The 8,910-nt window shown below is 44.0% G+C and overlaps 1 non-coding gene across 1 annotated transcript; it reads left to right on the forward strand.

Annotated features, from left to right (window-relative positions):
• The first annotated feature begins 2,767 nt into the window (after positions 1 to 2,767).
• Positions 2,768 to 2,838, forward strand: TRNAG-CCC. The gene has a single exon. It is a non-coding gene; the product is annotated as a tRNA-Gly (tRNA).
• The last annotated feature ends 6,072 nt before the right edge of the window (positions 2,839 to 8,910 follow it).

The following is an 8,910-nucleotide window of genomic DNA, read 5'->3' on the forward strand; positions in this document are numbered from 1 at the left end:
TAAATATAGATATATTTATATCCAAAATGTTTAGATACATGTAATATTTCATTACTTAATATGAGACGGAGGTAGTATTTGTCTCATGTGTGCTCTTCTGCATTGTCCGTAGGAGGATATGGATGTGCATTGCTGATCATAATACCCGCTGTCTATGTATATTAAGGAAAGTTAGCTGAAACGCAAGCGACTTTAATTTGCAAATCGACAGGCACACCGCAGTCCGCAGCACTCCTCTTAAACAATAGATGGATATGATTCAGACATGCATGGTCTGACAGTGATTAGGGAACAAACTGTGTAGTGATCTCACCAAAGCAAATGGAACAATCGTGATTAGACGTATTAAAACAATCAATGGTATGGGCAAATAAATTAACAGATCGTATAATAATCCTCATAGGTTGCGCCTCAGGCCCATATAGTGATTATATAGTTCTATGCATGGTCGATAGACGATAGTGCAATACATCATTTAAAGAAAGTTTGGACGACTACGCAAGTTTGTTTCGCCGTGTATTTATTTCATCTGGTCTAGTTTGAGATGCACACATTTGGCGCATCCATTGTCCTTTTGAAAAGCTAAGCAGCTATTCTTTCCCCCATTCAACGTCTTACCTTTGCATTGCATAATTATACCACTCTTTTTTTCTTATTAAATTTATATATGCTGTTTGAGCATAAAAACTGAAAGCCGTCTCTCTTCTGAAAATCAATATCGTGATCAACTAGCTACCAGATGCCGACATTATTGGCTCACGAGACGAGTAGTGCATTATTTGTTCCAGAAGCAGTGTGTGGGAGCATGCTTCCTAGTTGGATCCACAATGGAGTCACACCTAATCCTTATCTGATTGGTACTAGTTGGTTCCTTTGTTTAAGCTTTGTAGTTGTGTTAAGATGTGATCCTCGAGGCTTGCTCAGACATCACTAACCTTCAGCTAATTCATAGCACTTCAGTTCTCATCACCGTACTTTACAATAACTGGAGGAACCCTGAGTGTCCAGCACTGAAACATGTTCTGGGAAAAAAATACGACTTAAAAAGAGTAGGGCCGAAAAAACAAGCCCCAACACACAGCCAACGAATTATGGCGCTGCCAACGTACCGCGACACTGGCTGGTTACACTTACATGGGAGTTCCTGACAGCGGCCATGAAAGCTAGTGCGGAAATGGCCCGGGGCAGCTCGGCCATCCTTCAGTAATGGGTCTCATTTTGGGGAGGTCCAACCGCCACTGAAGGGTACCCCTCTAGTGGTGATTTATGCTCACAAGTCACTGAAGATGGGACTTGTATCATTCATTCTGCGTTAGTGCCATTCGATGCCACTTTGACATAGAAAAAAAAACTGCCCCAAAATTCCCATTAATATTATCTATAACCATACTACTATTAAAAGCAAGTTTTCCTAGCGGATTCAAAAGTTCCCACTCACTAATTACGGACTAAATTCAATGTCCATGGTGCTTCAATTATGCACGTTGTATTATACTGATTTTTCATGAAATTTTACAAGCATAAAGAACTCAGACAATTAAATTTCTACTTTTTGTACATTTTAGGGCCAATAAAGAGGAAAATTGTCCAAAAGAAGATGAACATATTTCTTATGTAATTTTTTGTTAGATGAAAATTAAAATAATATAATAAACTATGCAACAACACGCCGACAACTTGTACATCTTATATTATAGGAGTACGTGATTATTTTTAAGTAACAATTAGATCAGTAGTATGAGATTACTGTGTCATAAAAGTAAGACCAATTTTATAGGGAAACCTATCAACATATAGAACTCCAAATTAGTTTTATAAATTGATCATTATATGTATTCATATTATAATCATTTGATATTGTAAAATTTAGTAGTTTTTTTATAAACTTGGTCAAATTAAGTCTTTTTTTTATTTACGAACGGAGGTGTAGTATTTTGTAATTTTGTAATGGTATAACTTTTTTAATAAAAATATGCCAAATGCGGTTTGCCTAATTAGTATTCCCTTCGGTACATATTAATTGTCAAAATATTACATGTATTTAGACGCTTTTTAGACATAGATACATCCAGCAATTACACAACGCACCGAAGTTCATTGAATGTGGACGAAGCACATCCCATCCGCGTAAAGCCGAAGGACATACGTAGACTGATCAGTGGTGGTGTCTTGCTGTTTCAAGCTAGATCCAATCACCTAACACCGAACAAAGCTACCTAATGTATGATCGATGATCACGTCAGTGTCTCACCGGCATGAATGCAAGATGAGCTAGTGTTTTGTAGTTTTCCTTATTTATTTTTATTTTCTTCGAGTTGGGGACACTCCACTTGAGGTCGACGGGTTACTTAGCAGGTCGGAGCCGAGTGTGCGCGCAATTGGATTATGCATTGGCTCGTGCCGTCCATTGCCGCTCACCATCGAATACGCAGGTAGCCGATGGAAGCACGACACGCTTGGCGAGCGACAGAGACCCGATCAGTGTGGTTTTCTGCCGGCTGCCCGCCTAAACATTGGAGCTCTCGACTCTCGAGTCGCCTCGTCTCGCAGAAGAACCTCGTATTTTAGCCTAAATGTTGCATTAGATGATTAGAACATATGCAATCCGAGTAGTAATTAGCATTGTTGACATGGATAATTAGACCACACTTCAACTATTCTGAACAACTCTGTTTTCCTTGTGTGCCGTAAATCTCCCTTAATCAGCAAAAAAAATACTGGAGTATCATTTTACTTAATTAAATTTATTTCCCGTTGCCACTGGCAAGCGCATCTGGTGTAGTGGTATCATAGTACCCTCCCACGGTACTGACCAGGGTTCGATTCCCTGGATGCGCAATAATTTTGATTTTCTTATTTTTCGGTTTTGGTCTAAATAAATCTCTATTCGAATTTATAATGACCGAAGAACGAACGTTCCGTTAGTCATCCGATCGGAAAGAGTGAGGCTGATATCGCGCAACGTATTTTGTGAGGTAACAATTTCAGCTCTTTTTTTCTGCACAAAAGTGCTTCTGTAAATTTCAACTCTTAATAATTGAATCAGGGTTGCCGTTTTCGTCAAAAAATAAAACTTGCTTCTGACGCCAATCTCACACAAAATGGCATTGTTTGCGCACCTGCTTCCTTTAATGATACCCTTCCATTGATCGCTGTTGCTGCATCTGATGACATTCCAACATACAACTTCTGGACATGAAGATCATTCGCAGGTGCAAGTGCGAGCGCCTCGCCGCAAGTAAGAGCTTCCAAGGTTGGCGGGTCAATAATCGAACCAAAGACCTGTGCGGGAAAGCCCTGGTACACACCCGGGCCGTCATGACACCACAACGGCCGCAGCTCCTTTCTCGCTATTCTTCGGCATGCCGCCGTCCACACATTGAATTTGAGAAAGCCCGGCGGTGGTGGCAGTCACCGGGCGCCATAGGAGCATCAACTTGCAAGATCTTGCTTGCAGCTCCGACGTTAGCTTGGGAACGAAAGCGTGAAGCCTGAACAAAATAAATAATCCTAACAAAAATGAGAGGAAAACTAGCCCACTCTCACCTGAAGGCCCATGTGAGCCTTTTAAACGGGAGCACGCCGGAGAAAATAGCTAATTTTTCTTTAAATAATATGATTTTTTAAATCATTTTAAAAAAAATATGCATTTTTCAAAAAATTCAAAAATAATACGGCCTCGGCCTCGCCCAGACCGAATGGGCCCAGTCAGCCTGGCCGAAGCTGATTAGGGCCAGGCCGACTGGAGGCATGCTGCGCAGAGTGGGGGCCCCGCAAGTTGCGGCCCAGGCCGACTGGCGCAGTTGGTTTCGCCGAAGCCGATTGGGGCTAATCAGTTTCGCTAAACCTAGTTGGTTGCATGATCAATTTATACACAGCCGAGGCTCAATTGTATCGAATCCTTGCGGTTTTTTTGAACTAAAATACTTGACAACTTGGATAAAGTAACATACATCGATAATGTGTTGGACAATTTTTGTGTTGATTCCTTGCGGGTTTTTTGAACTGAAAGACTTGACAACTTGGATAAATTAACATACATCAATAATGTGCTGGTTACGGAACCAAGGCACGACTAAATTAACATACATCGATAATACCGCAATTGGACAGAATTAAAGATAGCAAATACAATTGAAACACAGTACAAGCACTACTGAGTCCACTTAGGCCATTTTCCGCTCGTATCGCCACGTTCTTCTGCAGCCTTTGGCACGGCGGCCCTTTCTCTTTGCCTCTTCCTTTCTGCCTCACGAGCATCCTTGCGCCTTCGTTCCTCCTCTTGCATCTCAAGCGCTTTCTCCCTGTTTTTCCTTAGTGCTTCATCAAAGTAACGACGTTGTTCTGCCCTATGCTCTTTCAGCTCTCTCTCTTGCTCCTATTTCTCCTGGTCTGCAGCTTTTTCCGCACGCTCCTCCGCGTGGAAACGCTACCATGCACTTCGAGACCTTGTTTTAATGTCTTCCACCGTCCAATCCGGCATCTCCGTGTCAATCCAACGATACCACATGCATAGGGGCGGAGGAGACTACAAAATAGCCTAATGTTACAAATAAATCGAATATGACACAGACAACATGTTTAAGCACACCTATATGTGCTTACCGGAGGCTTGTTGTACGGCGAAACCGGGACAGGTGGATCATGCTCATAGTTCGCACACATGAAAAACTTCATGCCCAGCTTATCTAAAAAATCTGTCACCTCCTTCACCTTGCATAGATTGCCGCACCAACACCTGAGATGTTCCACCCCCGGAGGCAACATCGCTTCTTTCATCTTCTTCAGCCTCTCGCCCTGGTTGGAGCAAGGCAAACTCATTGGGGGACATTGGAATATTGGAAAAAAAACAATAGGGGGAAGGATGCTCGGATGACTACCGGAGATGAGGTATTTATAGGCTCTCAAACTCATTCTCCCGCCACCGTTTCCCGCCAGCGTTTCCTGCCTGGTTTTCCCGCCACCATTTCCCGCCTGGTTCTCCCGCCACCGTTTCCCGCCTATTTGTATCTTCTGTAACTATAAAAGACCGTCCATGGTATTGAAGTGTAGTCTCACCATTTCGTCTGGGAAGATGTCATCCGGCTTCCCAGATGATCGTAGATTTTGCCCAGGAATGTCTTGGAGGCTATTGTGGTTAGCTGGTGATTTCAAGGTAGACAATAGGATAGTTCCATGGGACGAACTCATTAGTAGTGACACCCTACTAACTGAGTTGGGCCACCAATTAAGAAGGTGCAATTTCCCATTGAGAACTTCTGCAGAGATACGGCAAGAACCGTTAAGGTTGCATGAAAGGTGAAAGAAGCACAGTCAAGGTAAGAGTGAGTCATACCTACAATGGGCTAGAAAACATCCATTGTTATGGGTTAAAGAAGAGGAATCTGATGAAAATATCTTCATGCCAAGCAAAACGGGTAAGAGTTCTTCATCGTCCAAGGGGAAGGGTATTGCACCGTCGAAGGGAAAGAGCACATCATCGTCCAAGGGCAAGAGCACTTCATCTTCGTAGGGCTAGAGTTAGGTTATCTTATTTTAAGTTGTCGGTTTTAATTTTAGTCTTTCTATTGCATATGTATTTTAGTCCCTCCGTTTTTTATTTGCAAATGTAACTTGAATAAGAATGCGAAAAATAGTAACATGTCTCTCTCATACATAGGTAGAAATATGTCTCATACGTAGGTATAAATATGTCTCATACATAGGTAGAAATATGTCTTACAGATAGATAAAATATGTCTCATACATAGGTAGAAATATGTCTCATACATAGGTCCTACATGCAAATATCAGGCACGGCATCTAGGACGGCGTTCCGGGGGTGCCTGTGGCGTGGTCCAGCCAAACCTATGAGGTGGCACAACGTTGCACGGAGGAATCACGGACCCATCCTCGCGATACTGTGTATCCTCCTGTGTGGGGTCTGGTGGCGGAGTATTGAACATCCAGCTGTGTTGGACAGAATAGTCCTCTCCTTGAGCGTGATCCTGCTCACTACCCCACGAGGGTTCGGACAACGACGACTGATGCCCGTAGGCTCCTGCATGTGGAAAGTACTTAGCATTAGAATTGTGTAGCAGTCATGGTAATGAACACAATAGATAGAAATATACATACCCTGTGGCTGGTTCTGTGGACGAAACTCAAAGTTCATCGTGGGACTCTACTGGTGCTGCCACGCCAAACCTCCAGCCTGAAAAGAGGGGGGCTGCTGCTCCCACGCTGAACCTCCAGCCTGAAAAGAGGGCTGCTACTGGTGTCAGTAGTCGAAAGAAGACTGCGGCTGGTGCCACGACGAACCTCCGCCCTGCTCAGGAGGTGCGGTGGGTGGTGTCGGGGGTGCGGTGCGTCTTGCTGACGTGGCCGCTGCTGGTGCGTGGAGGGACGCGGGGACCGTACGGATGTCTGGTGGTGAACGACATCCGAAGTGCGGGTGCACGTGATAGCCGCGTAAACAGAGCGTAGCTTCTCCTCCATTCGTCTAAGCCAGAACTGGTGCGGCTCCCGTGGTAGTAGAAGTGGACCGGTCGAAAGCGAACGTCCATACGCATCGAACTCGGCCTGTACATCCTGTGTCAACTGAGCCTGCAATTGGCACGGAGAGTATTACATATATATGGCAAAGTACGTAACAAACACATGCATTACGTTAAGAGAAAATATTTACCGCGTGCTGTCTAGAGCCTGAAGTAGACTGGCTAGGGTACATATCTTGCAAACTCGGCTCGGCTATCTCCTGTGGGTGAGAGGGTTGAATGATGGTCAATCGGGTAGCTGTCATGTACCTCTGCAAATAGCCGTTGAATAGATCGAGATCAAAGGCCTCCAATGGACAAACCCGTGTCATCGCAGTCTCCCACTCTGTGACGTACGACTGAACCCTTTGCAGCCACTGAGTCTGGGTCCTGGTACTTCCCTTCCTGGTAAACCTGAGATCGCAATAGAAAGTTGAAGAATTAAATTTTGGACAATTCTGGACGACAATCATAAATTGTAGAACTGCACATACCTGTGGACGATCGGTGGAAGTGGATCCTCTGTCGGTGGAGGAACGACCAACTGGCATGCCCCAAACTGCCTCATGACCCTCTGTTGGGCCATCTCCTCCACGCAGACGTCGAAGATGATCTTTGATTTTGTCATCCAGTAAGCGTAATCTCCCGTGTAGACCGTGGACATCCCGCCAGGGTATCTAACATCGATGGCGTCCTGTGTGTACGGCTCCCAGACAACCGCCTCAGAATGCAACATGTCGAACTGAATGATGGGTAGCAATTCCTGACCTGATCGTGTGCAAAGCGTCTCTGTAAAAAAAAGAAGTTAGCTTCATTCATGGTTTATGTAAACTAATGTATAAATTTTACATTCGACATACCTTGTTACGTGTCCAAATTGTCGCAAAAGTAGGCAGGTCGATGTGTTCTAAGTCAAACAACTCCTGCTCAGGGTTAGGGTGATCACCCGTAACGTCTGGTCGGCCGATAGAAAACCTCTCCCACGACCAGAGCTGCAACAATAAAGGACATCCAAGCAGGGTTGACTTGAGCGACGCAACCTGGCAAGCGTTGCACATACCTCGGTACGTAGCCGCTAAGACGGCCAAACCCCAACTCCTCTGTGTGATGTCGTCACCACAAGTTGCATTCGCGATCTCCACTGCAATAGGGATGTAGCGTGCACTAATGGTGGTGACGTGGTTCTCAATGAACATCACCTTCCCGAGAAGCCACATTATATATGCCTCAAGGCTCCGAGTGATCTGAGGCTCAGTCATTTGGGTCTCTGGATACCCAAACTTCTGAATCTGCATGCAACAAAAACCAAGTGTTACTAAACCCATGCAAGTATATGAGGTATGCTCTTAGATATATTAACTTAAAACACATCGATCTAACCTGGTAATTGAGCAACCAATCTAGCTTAGGTCCGTGAGCCTCCGAGGTGAGTGGCCCAGCTCCGGCAAGAATACCTTGAAAACGTAGGGCACAAATTAACACATAGTTCCACATAGAGTACAAATTAAAACACAAGGCACAAATTAACACATACCTTGAAAGCGTAGTGCCATACCCTCCTGTCAATCAGCTGGTGCCTGCAACGGTCCTATGGGATCATCCACCAATGGTAGTCCCAGCAGCATCGACACATCCTGGAGAGTAGGAGCCATCTCTCCCCAGCGAAAGTGAAACGTGTGTGTCTCGGGCCTCCATCTATTCACTAAGCAGCTCAGCAGCGAGTGGTCAATTTGTAGCCGTGTAGAGTTGAAGCCTCGTCACTCGGCCTCTACCATTTCTGCACGAGTTGCCTCAACAAGTCGTGCGAAAGGTAAAAGGTCAGCCCACTTCAAACTGGATAAATAAAATGGACATGCAAGGGATGAATAAATAAAATGTACATGCAAGGGATGAATAAATAAAATGTACATGCAAGTGACGAATGAATAAATACCGCTGAATCCAGGCAGGACGTATCATCCAATTTTCCTTAAGAGTGCGCGTGACAAGGGGCTCGACACTCCCAAGATGCGCCACCAATCGAGCAGCCCGATGCTTATTCTCAATCTCCAAAGATAGCAATGATACTCTCTCCATTTTGTACCTGCAACATTTATAAACATAGTTAGACATACAATACAAAGTTAAGCATAGTTAAACTGAGAGTACATATTAAAACATAGTTGAACAAAGCGTACAAATTAACACATAGTTCCACACAGAGTACAAATTAAAACATAGGGCATAAATTAACACATAGTTTCACAGAGTACAAAATAAAACTTAGTTCCACATAGAGTACAAATTAAAACATAGAGTACAAATTAACACATAGTTTCACATATAGTACAAATTAAAACATAGTTCCACATAGAGTACAAATTATAGCATAGTTTCACACAGAGTCTAGTTTCTT

The sequence above is a fragment of the Brachypodium distachyon genome, chromosome 1 (assembly GCF_000005505.3).
Source record: "Brachypodium distachyon strain Bd21 chromosome 1, Brachypodium_distachyon_v3.0, whole genome shotgun sequence".
NCBI classification, from domain to species: Eukaryota; Viridiplantae; Streptophyta; class Magnoliopsida; order Poales; family Poaceae; genus Brachypodium; species Brachypodium distachyon.